Here is a 17,605-nt window from a genome sequence, read left to right as displayed (position 1 = left end):
TCAACTTGAAAAATCTGTTAAGATAAAAACAATTCATTACATACAAAATAATCTGGGGACTTTACTGCAAATACCCACTGCAACTGAGCTCTAAACAAATTAGGGAGCTTCCAGCCTAGCAGATAAAATGAGTGAAATGAGTTGAATTGTAGATATGGATGAAAAAACGCAAGTAAAATCAACACAGCTATGTCTTATATTTTATTCCACAGCTGCTGCTATAATACACCTTTCTCCTGTGGTTACATTTACACATCACTTTTTCCTTCCTCATTTGCTGCACCCGTAGTTTTAAAACTAGACAGTATTTCAATGTCAACTTAAATCACAAGGTTGCAAATCACGCAACCTGCCTAACTAGGATCAGATATGCACTAGTCCTATTAGCTCCATCAACCTTAACATCTTCAGGAATATTTAGGAAGAAAACCCTTCAGCTACAAAACATTCTCATACATACATGATGTTCAAAGCTCACAATCTGTGAGATGCTGTTGTTGAAACATGGGTATCATATTCTAAGTGTAAGGGAGTCACATACAGTGCCTGTCACTACTACTGAAGATTGAGGAACTCTACAAGAACCCTGATATTCTCCTGAAATCCTATGGAGAGAATTTGCAAAAGAGGAATAGCTGTCTTCTCATTTTGCCCAACCTGCATACCACCACTCATGCAGTGCTGTCATCTCAGTAGCTGAAAACCCACAACAGGTTTTCACTATCATAATGAAGCTGGGATGGATCTATACCCTATCAGTCATAGAAATACTTGTTGTGATGAAACACTTATTTCTCCAGATGCACTTTACAGCGCTTAACAATACTACTACATAACTGAAACTAACACAAGAATTTCCCATTTCTTCAACTAAATTCTATCAGAAAGATAAATGATTTGTTCCACCATTTATCCCAGTAAGATGGAAATAATACCATTTATTTCAGGGAATTATTGAAGAAACACATGAACATACTAAGCACGTATGTGTAAAAACTATTTTAGCGATCCCTTTACTAGCTCCTTAAAATACACATACACACTCTTAAGTCAAGTCATTGCTTTGAGCTCTTAAGATAGCATGTATATGCTGACTGAATCCACCACAAAAAAAATCAGGAGTTACTCTAATGCAAGGCTGAGGTTATATTTATCCCCTGGTACCTCAGCCCAGCAGAAGCACAATCTGTGCCTACTCTGATGCCTTCCATTCAGATCTGTCTCCTTCGGCTCTGACCCCGACCATCTGCTGCGGCTCCGCAGGCAGCGCTTCAAGGGGTGCTAACATCAGGGATAACCATAAACCAGTTACACAGTAACCTACATCTAGCATCCCAGGAACAGCCTGAATGAAGCAACTGTCATCTTAGTCAGTCGCCTCAGCTGTCTTAAAGCCAACCAGGCTTTCAATCATCACTCCCGATGGAGGTGAAAATGGAATAGTCACACAGTCACAAAAGCTCAACTGGATGCGGCAGAGAACTTCTGATGCTCATGTCACAGAAAGATGCTCTTAAGAACTTGTTTCTCTCCAGTGAATACGTAAAGAATTCTCACCGTACTACTTCACTGTATGCTTCTTAAATACATAACGGCCATTTCACATAAAGTGGGTCACTAATTACCCGTGCACAAATACTCTTAAAAAAAAAACAAACAACAAACTGGATTACACTAAGGGAATCCTTTGTGAAAAGAACAGTAACAGATGTCCTACGCAGTGTAAGAGAGAGAGCACACAGCTAGATATAATGCAGGCTAAAACCATTTCAGAACATGTTGAAGAGACGAACTGAGAGTGCATGACCAGAACACACAGTGGATGGAAACATCAAACTCGTGCACACCCTTTGTTCATCTCTGTCCTTCATGAGTGACGTTGGGTGAAAAGACCAAGACTCAAAGAGGAATTAGTTCTTCTACTCCCACCTCTATTCACAGGAAGAGAAAGATTTAGTTTACTCACCGAGGATTTCAGCCTAAAGAGCACTGAAGGTGGCTTCAACCTTCAGCACCAGCCCTTCCACAAGAGAGGACCCAGATTAACTGAAACACGGAGCTCTTGTGGTACACATTACACTCCTTCAAGAAGCAGCAAAAACAATGGCACCATGACAAGTTCCTTCAGTAGATTTCGCTACCATAATCTGCTATAATGGACAAGGATAACTATCTCCCAACACATTCTCTTCTGCCCCATCCAGATTTCCAAAGCTATGTCAGCTATTTATCAGTCCTAATCCGGATCTTTCTGTTGTTTTTGTTTAGGTTTTGTTAAGTATCACAAAAAGACTGGGTCTTAAAGGATTATGGATTTGAAACTTCTTGAACTGCATCTGAGCAAAAGGAGGTGAAAAGTTCCATGCAGTGCCCAGCAGCACGTCAGAATCAATATATATATGATGAAGTGTAGAAACATCACCTGGATATAATTCAGAAGAGCTGTTCTCAGAGTTTCCTTGGCTAAAGAACATGCTGGATTTTGTTGTTTTTTTCCTTCCAAAATGACTTTAGTCTCAGCAAGGTGCTTTGGAGAAGATGCTCAAAGTAGATGAAACACGATAAAGTTGCGTTTTTGTTTTGATACACCAAGATTACGACCTGGTTCTTGCAACCACATAAAGTTGGAGCACGGGGGGCATTAGTGCAGTGGAAAAAGGAACCAGTTTCCAGCAAGAGGCATGAAGGCTATGATAAAGCCTCAGGTTTGGTTTTTTTTCCTCTTCTTCCTGCTTCCCCTTGAACAGCCCAAATGGCATGTACCCCCACTCAACTGCTGCACTACTGAGCCTCTCCGGAGAAAGAGTTCAGGCCATCACCTCGAGAGACGTCAAGCGTTTCCACATTTCTCCCATCACCCACAAAAGGCTGCACAGGGCAGCGGTCACACACAGGCAGGTTTTTCCATCTGAGGTCTTCTCTACTGGAGCTGCCTGACCCATTCCTCCAAAAACGCATTTCAAATGCTGTCAGTCACAAGGCTCCTTTTAATGCTGTCTTGCTGTCGCCAAAAGAATGTCAGAAATTACTCTAGGGCTCAAAGAAATAACTTCCTTCCACAGAAATATGATGATTCAGTCATTTACAGAATAAAGGTTAATTCCTAGATTATCCTGTATTTGCCCCAAGCCATCACTGAAATAAACCAGTGCCTGAAGGAAAAACAAGTGAAAAGGGCTTAACTACAGAGGCCAAGGCTGGGAATCTGCCCATGTCAGTCATTAATAGCTAGCCAGGCATGAAAAATCCATTTTGTGGGCAAGCAATTTCAAGCAGAGAGAAATGTCAACAGTGATCACAGTGTTCCTCATTTACATGTGTGGTGCAAATGAAGTCCAACGCCAGTCTCCCTCTCGCTGCCAGACACGGCGTATTTCCAGCATGGATGGATCTAGGTTACAAAGAAACCCTCTTCCAACAGCCACCATTACCCAGTTAGCGCTAGTCCATCAGTGACTGCAAAACACTCGCAGCTCTGCTGGCTTAACGTGTGGGTCAGAAAGTTCAGATGCTGCATCCTGCTCCAGTCCCTACTGATGGACAGCATGCATGTGCGGCTTGGAGGATTTTGATTGTAAAATGCTGTGATTCCTTTAATCCTAAAAGGCCTAGAGACAGCTATCATACTCATTAGCACACTGTTAGCATTCATGGCTTCCCTGAGGGGAAAAAAAGGCATCAGTGATAGCAACCAGCGGCTTACAGCATAATTGCGAAGCTGTTGCTTTCAATACCATCACCCTATACAGGCATAGCCCTTCCCTTGCACCTCTCCTGGCGATTCGGAGGAATTCCAGCCTTTCGCAGAAGGGAAAAGCTAAATGTTGAGCACCCATGCAACAGGAGGATAACAAACCCACTCTGTGAAAGAAGCGTGAACAAAGGGACCCAAGATACAGAATACTTGTGCACATCTGTCTGCAGTGCAGTCGCAGCATGCTTTGTCACCACACAACCGCAAGGAATGCAGGCTTCCTTTCCCCACCAAATTCCACAACGCTGCCAAACTTTCCACTCTTTGTCCTCATGCAAAAATCTGGTGGTTAAGATCCCGAAGTGACAGAAGATGGAGACGCACAGCAAGGCAGCGGAGCACAACGCTTCTGAACGCTGGCCTGAGAGCTGTTAATGCAGAACACCCAGGAAGAGTCAGAGCACAAACCGTGTGTGTCAGCTCTATTCTAGTCAAAAATTATTACTGAGTGCAGCGACCTTCAGCCGTGCCATGGGTACAGAGCAGGGTAAAAAGCATCAGTTTGGCACGAGACTGCCTTGAATATGGGCTGGTTTTCTTTAACCCCTGGAAAGCTAGGCAGGTTACACCTCCACCACGCAGCAGTGAGAGCTGTCAGAAAGGTATGCTGGATAGAAAATAGAGACACTAAAGCACGCCTTACTTTCACCCTGTGTGGGCATTTACTGAAAAACTCAGGCATCGTGCCCCTTCTTACAAATGGGCCACCTACCTGCTAACCCATACAGTGCCATTTTATGTAACCTGCTCCAGCCTGCTCTTGCCAATGCAGGGCACAGTCCCTAGACAGAAAACTTAGGCTTCATACAGCTACGATACACTTGTTTCTGCAGCTGGAAAGACAAACAGCTTATTTTTAAGAGAGCACACGACAAGCTCTAGTCCCTCGAGGGAACAGAAGAAAAATCTTGTCTCTTCTTTCACTTCCTCCCCACATCTCAGTGGTTAACTGAAGGGAAGAAATCAAATTCTTCGTTAGCTCACCATGGTCTCTTTGAATGGAAGTGAGCTTGAGAGCCTCTCAGAGACTTAATACCATTTCTAGATTCCTGCCAGCTCTCAGGAAGCTCGAGACCAAACTTGGAACAGAAACTGATTTACAGCCTCATGTCTCTTTCAGACCACAACCTGAAATTCAATTAATCATTTTCAAGTGGTTGTTCCAAAGCCTGTGACCTGATGAACTGCTTAGTTCTCGACCTCAGTCCTGCAGCATCTACCGTGCTCTGCCAGGGGTGAGGCCAGAAGCAGCAGGAATTACAGCACGCCCAGGATAAAAGTTGGAAAAAAATGGAACTAGCTGTGAAATTCAGAGAGATGGTTAAAGTCCATTACGACACTGAAATAAGAAAGTGCAGGAAAGATAATAACTGAAAGAAAAAGTAGTTTCTAGAAGGCAGCCCTGTGCTTTCAGAGATAATAGGCATTCTTTCTCAGAGGTAGCACAGAAGATCTCTGTTGAAAAACTCTGAGAGCAAAAATCATTTTCCTTTCAGAAATTCGCTGTATGGATTTTTCTCTATTTTGATTTCCAGCTCTTCAGCTAGGAAACAAAGTGTAAGCATGCCTATAACATCAGTGCGAGTGAATCTGCAACACCCGTAGAAAGCTACACCTGCAATTACAACCGGAACAGGTTGCAATTAATCTATTAATCAAATAAGTTCCAATCTCCCATGGGCACAGACATTCGCTGAATCGCTAATCGCTGTGCTATTAAACATTAATGAAATGCTTTATTACTCTTGGCCTTCTCTTCTTACATATGACGCAGCAGATGTTTCATGCAAACAGATGTCAAAGGACTTTCAAAAGAAAAAAACCTCTCATCCTCAAGTCTAACAAAATCTATTTTCCCTTTTCTTTTGTGATTTTTTTTTTTTAGGGTACAGGTCAGCACTGCCTCCAATGTTTATTTGTCCTTCACCTCAGACTACTTCCACATTAACAGAAGATATCTAATATTAGTAGTCATTAGGGGCTTTCATTTTAATCCAGATGAAAATATCTGCCTCCCTAAGAACTTGATGGAAGCATCCAAACGTAAGGACACAAGAAAGAGAAACCAGGGGTGAAAATCAAGCAGAGAATAAGGAGGGAGCATAGCTGGTGAGTGAAATTAGCTGCCTTCAGATGATTATTTGCCAACAATAATTAAAACTTTCAGAAGTACAAGTCGTAATAACGAGCTCCCAGATGACTGAGCTTTTAAAAGGTTAACCTTTCACTGCTGAACTCAAAGAGAGACTGGGCAGCTCCTGCTCTGAGGGGTGGGGAATGCAGGGTAGCAAGTTTGTCATCAGCAAATGACTGCATTTATTAGTTACTGCTACATTTTAGAACCTCCACGTGCAAATGCTGAGTCTGAGATAGGCATGCCTAAGAAATTCTACGTCCTACTGAATTTCAGATGGTAGCCACATGTGTTTCAAAACCAGTTCTTTGTAGCCTCATATTAAAACAATTCAAGCTCCCTCAAGTACGTATTTTTATACTAAAAGGCAACAGCTGCAAAGCAATGTCACTGGTTGATCTTTTGCTAGATGCAAGAAATCTACCACTTAAAAAGGGAAAGCCAACCATACCGCAGTACAAATCCTCTACAAACTTACCAGATGAGTTAGTGCTCACAGTTGCTAAAATGGGCACTCAGACTCCTGACTTAGGAGTTTCTCCCTTAGTCAGCACCAGCGCACTTCCAGCAGTTACTTTTTTCTTTCCCCAAAAATCCTTAGAAAACTTAGGGTTTCAGGAGCACTTTGCAGTGACAGGCAGCCAGCTGTGGCCAGCAGTCACAGCACCCCAGACCCAGCCATCTGCCCCGTCTTGTGGCCCAGGCTTATGCCCCTGAATAAGTGAGCACTGTGTCACACAGTCTGCCTCAGAGTCCAAAGCACACAGCACAGAGCTTAGAGGTCAATTCGTACATCTGGTTGCCAATGGCATCAGTGTGAGACCACCACGCTGACAAGAAAGGCAAAGTAAAAAGCTGAAGCTGTAGTTGGGAATTAGCCATAGTGGCATCGTCACTGTATGAGACAGGAGTAGTTTTAGGAGCATCACGGTCTCTACCTCATTTCTGAAAATCAAATGAGAATTACCACGTAATTCTGTCACAAAAAAAGAAATAAAACTGCTGAATCCAAGGTTCTAAGAAAGCCAAGAAAACTTGGCCTCTTGGGCGTTGCATCATGTGGTATCTCAACAGCAGTTATCATCAGATGCTTCTAAGGAAGACTGCAAGAAGTTCATAAGCCACCTGGGACCCTAAAACCTAAAGATATCCAAGTTTAACCTCCCATATTAAGCCTGTTAGCTATTTTAAGAAAGTGCAGTCATAAAATATAAAAGCCTCAACAACTGATAGTCCGCCAACCACACAGGTCTCTCTGCAGAGCACCCAGCTTCCCCAGGATGCAGTTACAGTATCGGGCTGCCACAGAGATGCACTGTGCCAGGTAATGAAGGCTCATCTTCAGGGCCCTCATCTCATTGGTTACAAAAGGGAAAAGCCCTGCAGTGAATAAACTGATGAACTCAGAAGAACTGAAATGCTAAGAATTAAGTCCTTAAGTCATCAGTCTACTGTTACCAAAAGCAATGAAGATTTCTGGATACAGAAAGCACTGTCCAGGTTTCCTACATAGCACTGACCAAAAAGGATGCACATAAGTTTCAACATCTTTCTGAAAACCAGCTATATTCAAAGCCAGCCTGAAATACTAACATAGGTAGAGCAATGGGACTTGCATGAGTCCACCTCTCATGTTATCTCCCTCCTCCTAAACTCAGAAACAACACAGTTTTATCGATAATCAAGCAGGGTTGTTGTGCAGAAAGGAAAATCTATGAGCCCAGATGGACTCTGTGCTGTTACTGAGAAGCTGGAATTTCTCCCTAACTGATTCAACTGCACAAGAAGAAAGCTTAAACAACTTATCACATGAGTTCTACTGCCCATTTCTGTACTGAATGCTTTCCACTGACAGCTTTACGAGCTAGAAATATCAAACTTACTCCATAACATTTTGTGAATTCCTCTGGAATGTTTTAAAATGCAATTCTGAAAGTTTTGAAAGATTTAAGAATTGACCTCCCAAAAATTACTACAAGCTAATGTAAACGAAACTTGTTTCAAAACCCCTCTCAGATTTTGCTTTATTCTATTTCCTGGAATGTTTATAAGTTGTATGTTAGAACTGGAGAAGTATGATACAAAATGTAGTAAGCAATAAGTCTGCCTAGCAAGTAAGAATTTAAACCAGTCTTAAGAAGTTGAAAGTATCTTGTACTTTACAGTACCTTATCTCCTAGGAGTTGGAGTTGCACAAAACTCAAGAATGAACACGCTATATAAAAGCCTCTGGTTATCTGAATTGACAAGACCAAAGATCAAATGCCAGCAGCTCCACTTCTTTAACTACCCAGATCAAGTGTCACAGGAACAAGATTTGCAAATTTACTTTTAGAAAGAAAGTTCTGAGGATAGCCCCTGCTTACCTTACTGTTAAGTAGTAACACATTCATCAAAGATGCAGAGAAATACTACCAGGTGCCTTGTGTTTCAACAGGATTGCTCCCCTGCTCACTTCCTCATCCCATCCCTGCACACTGAACAATACTTTCCACATTCTGGGGGAGACTTCATGTAAAGAAGGGTCTTGAAACTCTTCTGCATTCAAAGTGACTTCAGCATAAAACATCAAAGTAACTTTGTGCTTCAGATGCAACACTGCTTGCCTATGTAGGCAAGACAGTGCTGCTACCAATGCATTCCGGTATTTACAGCACAGAACAACAGATTAAGACACAGCCACCATATCTGGAGTTATACTGACATTCAGGCCAATTTAATTCGAATAGACTCTAAAGGTAAGTTAAGATTGCAAGAGTTTGGGAGGACAGCTGAATTCAGAAATCTCACTTGAATTTAATGACCTTTGAAAGCAATTCAAAAAGTCACCTACGGCCTTATTACCCATGCAGACAAGCCAGTAGAACAGGATGCCACATCTCAGTGCTTCGCCAGGAAGGGACTTACTTCTACCTGCACACAGTGCCTTGCATTTGCACTAAGTACAGGATGTTCCCACTAGCAAGGCGGACCCTTTCCAGGCCACTCATCAGAAGAGCCCAAACCAGGAGGCCTTGCACTGTTTATCCTTCCTTAATTGCTGGCCTTCATGCTACCACAAATTGCTCAATGAGTGCAGTGGCTCTGTTGTGCCTCCAACACAACAGGCAACCCCCAGGTTTGCCCTAGTTTTCCTATGTCTCATACTCCTTCCTCTTCTGATCTGTTAGCCTTACCAAAAAGCCGTAGATAACCTTTATACCTGTTACTCACAGCTACAGAGTCAGAGTCACGGCCTATCAGGAAATCAGTTATGTTATTTGCAAACCATGTCCTTTTCTGTCCTGTCCCAACCTGTGTTGACTTTTTGGTTAAAAAAAAGAGAAAAAGCATGCACTGTATCAAGCCAATGACTATTTGCTCTGGCTTTTCGAACGCTAACTTCAATCATCCCCGGTGGTTTCTAGTATGCTGGGGAAAGAGCATTTTTATTTCATATGCTCTCATGCTTTTCGCAGGTACCCAAATGACAAGTGAGTTGCATTAATAACCCCTGTGTAAGCAAGGGAGCCACAGCTCTCATAGACATGTAGGTACAGTTTACTGTGATGTTGCACTAACAGAAGAATACAGTCTATAACTATCATATACATGTTTTTAAAACAACAGAAGTTTAATGTCACTCCCTCGACTAAAAATGACCAGCTCTTATAATCTTTAATATGATAACTCAGATTTGCTTACTATAAAGACATCCAGCAAAGCAACGTAAAGAAAAACACTAAGGCTTGGTCTGAATATGCTCATACAGTTGCTCAAGGTCAGAAAGCAAATACAGACACATCCACGTACCACACTGAACTGAACTTTCCTAACACTTCCTACCCCGTGCACTGGGTTTTGAAGCAGTAAACTTCAAAGTGCCAACTTCCACACTTGGTATTAACACTAAGGGAAGTCAGAACAGCATCTTCTTTAAACTTCCTCTAGAATTCACCACGAAAACCAAACTTCCCCATGAAGGTGCCTTATCAAGTTCAGGCAAGTGTGGAAGGAGAAAAAAATTCCCCATGAACAGCACAGATTGGAACTCAGGAAGCATGTCTGCCCTGCCAAAACCTCCAGAGAAGCAGCTAAAGCTGTACTGTCCCCTTTCAGGGACTAAGTAGCCTGCAACAAATGATTTAATTTACAACCAGTCAGCATTCTTGAACTGCTACAGTCATCCGGTATAAATGAGATGCCTGTTCTCAAGTCCAAAAAACTTGCTACAACCTTTATGAGTCATTTTTCTGGTGCCATTAAACTTAGATGAATGCACAAGGGCCTGCAAACTCAGACTGATCAACAGATCTGCAGACATCTTCATATGAACAGCACAATAGCACAGAAACAGGCAGAATATTTGACTTGATGTCTTTTTAAGATCCAGCTTCATCCTCATTTGGCAAAAATTAAGGAAAAAACAAGAAGGGAAATACAATCTAGCTCTCTGACATCAGAATGCCCCTCGAATTAAAAAAAAAACAAAATTAGATCCAGCTGTTCTATTACATATGCATTGTTATGCTTCAATGACTCAGGCTGGCTGTTAGTATTTTGACTGTTTAGCTTAGTACTAAGCGCTCTAATCACTATGGCTGGGGACTTTCAAAGGAACATCACAAACCGACAAGTGGAATGAACACCTTTGTTGGGTCGGTAACAATTAGGCAGGGCTTCAAACTCTGGGACACAGATGTACACAGTGCAGGTATTTGCATCATGACACATAGAGGAGCCTCGATTACTCATCCCAGTTCACTCTTCCAGGCACCACAGAATCAGAAACCCACCCTGAAGAAAGGAGACTGCATTCTCCTGAGTTAAGAGTTCGTCACATCTCACTCTAAAGAAGCAGAACCTGATTTTAAGTAGGTGCCTTCCCTGCTCCTGCCCAAAAAAGTAGTATAAGTTTGGGATAAGCTCTGGATTTGCAGCATCATTCGTTAAACTTTAAAACAAGCATCAATATAAAACCATGACACTGAGCACCGTAAATATTTTCCTTAGATGGAGTATATCATCTTTCCAATGTACTTCTTTTTTTTTTTTCTGGGTGTTATCGCATGATACAACTGTTATGAAGTCACTCAAATAAAATTCAGATCCAGTTTTACTTCCTGCAGAAGATCATATAGGAGTTACGTCCATCCAGTAAATCCTCACTGTTTCTCGCATCCTTAAATTTAGTTTTGCCAAACTTCACTGCACAATGCGGATTAAAAGAACACGAGGGAATGAACTCAGAAGGCCACCAAACCAAACACTTTGCTTGTTTATTTTTCTTTTTTAAGTGTAATGTGAAATAGCGGGAAAAGGATTCCCTCTATGGAGCAGACTAAAAACAATTCGGGCACTTGCATCTCATCTTCAGTTCTACCCAGGAACAGGAAGCATCTAAACCACAGGAAAAACCAGCACTGCTGCTAATTCCAGAATATGCCCTACAGAGGCTGAAGGTCCTTTTCTCTGCACTACGGAGGCTCAACAAAAAATAGCTTGCTTTCATTATTGTCTCGCATCCCTGTACTACTACTCAGAGCAGAAGTAGGCACTGCATATTGCCTTCAGTAGCAAGGGAAACACCAGCTACGCAGCTCTGAAAGCTTCCTAGGAGCACACCAGTTGATTTGAAAACATCAGATCTACTCAGGAAAACAAAGCAGAAAATCAAAAATTATTCTGATTTCCGCATGTCCTGTAGCCTTCCTCATTTTGCTTGCTGAACTTGTGGTATTTCTCTTCAAGAAGGGAGCTGGGGATAAAGCCAGCTCATTTGCAAGGTTTTAAATGAAGCTGAGAGGGCTGAGCTAAGCAGACGGCACCGGAGGGCACAGCTTGGGTCTGGAAGCACCATGTTTGAGCAGATCCATCTCCTGGCCTTACTCTGGGAAACCTCTACTGAGCAGCAGGTGGGTCTGTTCCACCCTTCCTGTCCCTTACACTTCATTAGCTACCACTTTTTCATCCCCCAAAGCATAGTTATCACAGTAGAATACCTGAATGAGAAGCAAGTACCAGATTCAAAAAGGGACACGCCATTTGATGTAGCCTGAGATTGCAGCCAGATATTTTTAAGTTAAAAATGGCAAAAAATGAAGACAAATACCTGACAGCGTACTCCAAACACACCTTAAGAACGGCACGCTGCATCAAGCATAATTTAATCAAATAAGAGAGGAAGTCAGCAAGTGAGAGGCACAGGTACGTAACGCTGCTAGATGTAAAAGCGCTTCAGCTAAATCTGCTGTGGGCAGGCAACCTCATGCTGTGCACTTCTAAGAGAGAACACACAAAGGTACAGCAAAAAGCCTTGAAGTAACTGTATGCACCAAGCTTCTAAGCAGTCTCAAAAGCACCATTTTGATCTCAACAAAGACCAGCTAATCCTCTATTTATATACTGCAAAATGCTTTTCTTCTCAACTGGGAGACAGGTGTAGAAGATTCCCAATGGGACACCATTTCCACCCAATATCCACTTTAATACCTGAGCTCAGTACAAAAGCCAGCTCTCAGGAGCATTAGGCGTGCCTGCTCTCTGCCTCTGTCTTAACTAGAACTACAAGATGGAAAAAAAATTAGCTTCAAATTTATATATGACCTTAAGCAGCAATGAATCACTAAATTGCTGAGCTCCAGAAGGAAAGATGTGAGCACTCACAACAGCAGTTCTGAAGGCTATCACAGACCTTTTCCATAAAAACACAGAGGATGTGCATATTTTACAACTGCTTTTGAACATCAGCCCAGCACTCAAATCCTAGGAAGTTTTCAAGTCACCTTTCACTGTGGCTACTCAGATCTAGGAACATAAAGTACAAGCAAGGCCCCCTCCCAGGTGTGTCCCAGCAAAAACAGCTGCGGGATTTACAAGTAGGAATGAAGAACAGCTTATCCCTACTGCACTCAGTTTTGTTTTTTCTATATCATTCCTTCTCAGGCTCTTAAACACCATAGCTGGAAAGGACAAAGGAAAGCGTCCTGGAAAATGAAATTTAATGTGAGCAGCATCAGGCATTTTGAAGCATCTTCAACTGCAGTCGAATAGCTACAGTATGCTGTCACTATGTGGCAGAGTTACAGCTATTTCTGTTCCTGAAAGTACACATTTCCATACCTTCATGTGTGTGGAATTCTTCTAAACTTTAATCTCCGCTCTCAGTCTCATGGTTTCAGAATAGCATTGCAACCACATCAGTGTTTGTTTTTTTTCAAACCTGCCTCAAAGCAGCCTCCAGCTTAATTTGGGATTCTATGTATGAATATATGTGTGTGTGCATATATGAAATCCAAATATACAAATATGTATGTATGTTTATGTGTAATATATATTTCACATTTCACGGAATATACATTTTTCATTAACAGCAGACTTACAGAATAACCTGCTTTGGTAGACACGAGAGACAACAACAAAACCATAATCATTACCACAGCAGCTACATAAACCATCTGGACTGTTGAGTCAAAGGACTATCAAAAGCCAATACCTCGAATGGTTTTCTTTTTGAGTCAGTGGACACACAAAGGACAGATCTGCATCCTCAAAGCTATAGTTTTCAGTCCAGCAGCACACTTGCAGCATCAAAACTTGCCAAATCAAAGGTACACACAGACTTTTGGCTTTGTTAGCTGTACCGAGTTCTTGTGAAAACTGGGAAACTGAATGAAATACGAGGTTTAGAGTAAGAATTTAGATGTCTATCCAGACTCTTCAGCACGATGAGAACAAGAAAGCAATGCAACCACAGCAAAAGCCAAATGGCAGAATTCACTCAGATATTCGCTCTCTCTTTCAAGAGACGGATCAAATAGTGCTGTAAGAAATGCTATTATCTTGGTACACATCTCTGCTAATCAGGCTAAACTAAGCTGGATCATAGCTACAAATTTGGCCTCCATACAACAAAGTACAGACTTGAAGAAAGCCTCTCAAACAGAACGCAGCCCTTGAGCTCATCAGAACATGGAAAAATATCCTGAACCTGCATGCACCCAAGCGTCTCTGATACTGCAAATCATATCTGATGGCCCTAGTTTTTAAGAGGGACTGCAACTCTTCACATAGAAATAGGATGGGATAGTTTTGAAAAGACTTCCAGTCAAGCTGAATAATCTTCTTTCTGCTTGTTTTACAGAAGTTACTAATATTGGCTAATGTCACAGGAAAATATTAGCAGCTTTCTTCTCCCCTTGCATTACAAGCATAATGCATTACATCGAAGTAGCCAGAAGAGAGAAGTGTTGTTGAGGGTGCTCCTTCTAGTTATTTAACAATAAAATTAAGGCATCCTTCTAAAAGAGCCGCCTCTGCAATGGTCTTCTCAACAGTGATTCATTAGCCCTCAGATCTTCAAAGTAGCTAAGATGTGAAAGCCCTCAAAGACTTAGGAGAGAGGTGTTAAAACGTTATTATCTCTCATCATCATGACTATCCTTTGTGACTTTCCATCCCATGGATGCTTCCAGTTCGAACTGGGAAGTCCTTGGAAATGAGACAGAATAAATTATGAAAACATTATTTGGAAAGAAGGCCTTCAGTTTATGGTGTGAATGTTAATCAGTCATTAGAAAGTGATCTGAGAGAGCTAGATTAGCTCATACAACCGTACATTAAATTAACAATAGTAAGTTAAGTTTTTTGTGGGCACCCAGGCATATGACACAAGGCCACCGAGAAAGAGGATCATCAATACAACAGAGCAGGTCTAACCTCTATATTATATTTCACTCTTAATTTCAGACCCCAAGCACTGCCTGAAGACAAAGACAGTTTTTATTCTAAACCCATGTGATTATCTCTCACTTCATTCTGTAAAAGGGCGTAACATCCCTTCCTCGACATCAAGTGCCTGAAAGACCAGCAGCTTGGGCATATACAGAGTGAGACAGAGCTCTACATGGTAGGTACCTCAACTCTGCAACAGGGAGGATGGCTTCCCGTCATCTACACACCGAATGTTCCCATGGCAAAGCTGTAATACACAGGAACAGGTGTCCAGAAGATAAATTTGCTAAAATAGTAAGAAGTGAAAATACTTTATACATCCTGACTGAACCTGACAAAGGGAGACTAAGCCTGCATTGAAGAGACCATAATACCTCTTCCTCAAAAGCTTTCCTGCTGGGTTTCCTTCCCAACTACTATCAATGGGCTGCCTGTCAAACCCTTGTTTGTCAGTCCACAGGCAGGACTATCTACAGCCCATGCTTTCAGACCACAGCAAACGCTTGCTTTAACTCGATCAGAGTACCGTGTACCCCTGTCAAGAGAGATCAACTGCACTAACAGCCATCTCAGTAGAGTGAAGCCCTCAGAAAATGCAGCATATTTTCCAATGTGTATCAGCTATCTCCTCTATGCTAAGTAGCCGAGGATAACAGAGCGCCAAGAAATGGGCCACGGAGAGCAGCCACGAGTGGAACCTATGAAACCTGATATGAATTTGGACTCACAGTAATCTGTTAACCAGTGAGATTCTACATTGCACTGAGACCCTGTTCAAAACACAGCCAATGCTGGAACTGCAGTGCCACAGCTGAAGAACCAACTGATCTGCAACAAAGAGTAGGAAGAGGTAGCAGCACTGCAGCTATCCATACCATCACATTAACTGCTGTACTCAACACATTAGCAAAGATTTTACAGTTATTTTGTTCTGGCATAGACCAATGCTTCTACTTCAGTGGAGAAACCAGACATAATAAGGGAAAGTAAGAAACAATACAAACACCACACTGTTTTGTTCTCTGGTAATTCCTGTCTCAGGCAACAGCTTTCAGCTTAGCTTCAAACCTGTATAAATGCATCTCAGCTTCTTGGAATCTAAAAATGAGCAACTGTGGTGTGTTTTCTGCGTTTTTATAATGAACACCCTCCACACTCACAAAACACAGGAGGAGCTCAGGGGCCAAACTCTATTGAGACCTCCTGAAGTTTCTGAGTCCTCTAAGTTTCAAGGCTTCCTGATGGCTTTTCTAAAAGCATTTTTACACAACAAAGAAGTTATCTGGCATGTCTCAAGATAAATCTGTCACGATACAGACATACGCAGACACCAGCTGGAGGCACAGCTAAAAATTTCACTGATTATTTGAACTTCAGAAATTAATTTATATACAATACTCTTCTCCTGACGCAACCCCAGCACTGCAACCAGTGCAGACAGGTGCACTGAAGTGCTGCTCTCTTCCCCCAAAAGGTGAGAAAACTGATTTAGAACAGGCAAACTAACTTCTACCATCCTTTGCTATCTATGGTGGGGTTTCCCCTAACTGGTATCAAAGCAAGAGCACACATTCATGATAGAGAAGTGGGAATTCTAGTCATCACAGCTGAGATGACAGCATCCAGGCGGTCATGCTAAGGTGGCAAGAGCACAGCCACTGTGCACTTCACAAGCAAGCTCTCTGAAGAGCAGGTCTGCTTCTGAACTGCAACCAAACTGTGCAGGCAACAGGCACTCCAAGTTCCCTGATAAAATATTCAGTCCAACGTTTACAACCCAGATCAGATGTTCCCAAGGAGCAGCACACTCTGAAGTAATTGTAAACTATTCTTGATGTAAGATACCTTATCTCCACCTTCCAAATATGTCTAAGCAGAAGCTTTCTCCCAGCCTGCAGGAACATATGCCTTCAGACTTCAGAACATGCACTTCCAGATCAAAATGTAAAAAGGAAGGGGAGGGCTACTCTTAGGAATTACAGGATAAAACAGTGAGCTGAAGACAAAGACAGGTGATACAAGAGGCATACAAGAAGAAAAATAATTGAAGGCATTAATTCTAATTAGATGTCCAATACAGGTTTATTTAAACAAACAAAAGACCTCTCAAACTACAAGCATCTAATGAGAAGAAATGAAAATGCTTGGGCAAACGGTCATTTTGACAACATAACCTCAAAGTCGTGGGATTAAAAAAAGCTAAGAATTTGGTCCAAAGCATGAACTGATACAGTAGTGAATGGAGTTAAATCCAGCTGGAGACTGGTCACAAGTGGTGTTCCCCAGAGGTCGGTAATACAGTCAGTCCTGTTCAACATCTTTACTGACGATGTGGATGAGGAAGCTGAGTGAGTGCTCAGTAGGTTTGCAGAAAACACCAAGATGCGGAGAGGTGTTCATCTGCCTCAGAACAGGAAGGTCCTACAGAAGGGTCTGGACAGGCTGAATAGACAGGTTGAGGCCAATGAAATGAAGAAGTCCACAGAACCGTAGAATGGCTTGGATTAGAAGGGACCTCAAGGGCCATCAGGTTCCAACCCCCTGCCATAGGCAGGGCTGCCAACTCTAAGATCAGCTTGCCCAGGGCTCCCATCCAACCCAACCTTGAACACCCCCAAGGACAGGGCATCCACAACCTCTCTGAGCTAACAGAGTTCAATAAGACCAAGTGTTGGGTCCTACACTTTGGTCACAACAATCTCACGCCAGCACTACAGGCTTGGGTCAGAGTGGCTGGAAAGCTGCACAGAGGAAATGGATCTGGGGATGCTGATCAATACTTGGCAGAATATGAGCCAACAGTGTCCCAGGTGGTCAAGAAAGCCAATGGCATCCTGGCTGGTATCAGAAACAATGCAGCCAGAAGGACAAGGGAGGTGACCATTCTCATGTACTCAGCACTGGTGAGGCCACACTACACTGTGGTCAGTTTTAGGTCCCTCGCTATAAGAGAGGCATTGAGGCCATGCAGTGTGCCCAGAGAAGGGCAATGAAGCTGGTGAGAT

The 17,605-nt window shown here is 42.4% G+C and overlaps 1 protein-coding gene across 4 annotated transcripts in view; it reads right to left on the bottom strand.

Annotated features, from left to right (window-relative positions):
- The window catches only part of GSK3B (glycogen synthase kinase 3 beta), a 120,310-nt gene that overhangs the window by 57,960 nt on the left and 44,745 nt on the right, over nucleotides 1-17,605 (bottom strand). The window lies entirely within an intron of this gene.

The sequence above is a fragment of the Coturnix japonica genome, chromosome 1 (genome assembly GCF_001577835.2).
Source record: "Coturnix japonica isolate 7356 chromosome 1, Coturnix japonica 2.1, whole genome shotgun sequence".
Classification (NCBI taxonomy): domain Eukaryota; kingdom Metazoa; phylum Chordata; class Aves; order Galliformes; family Phasianidae; genus Coturnix; species Coturnix japonica.
This window is presented reverse-complemented; position numbering and strand designations above follow the sequence as displayed.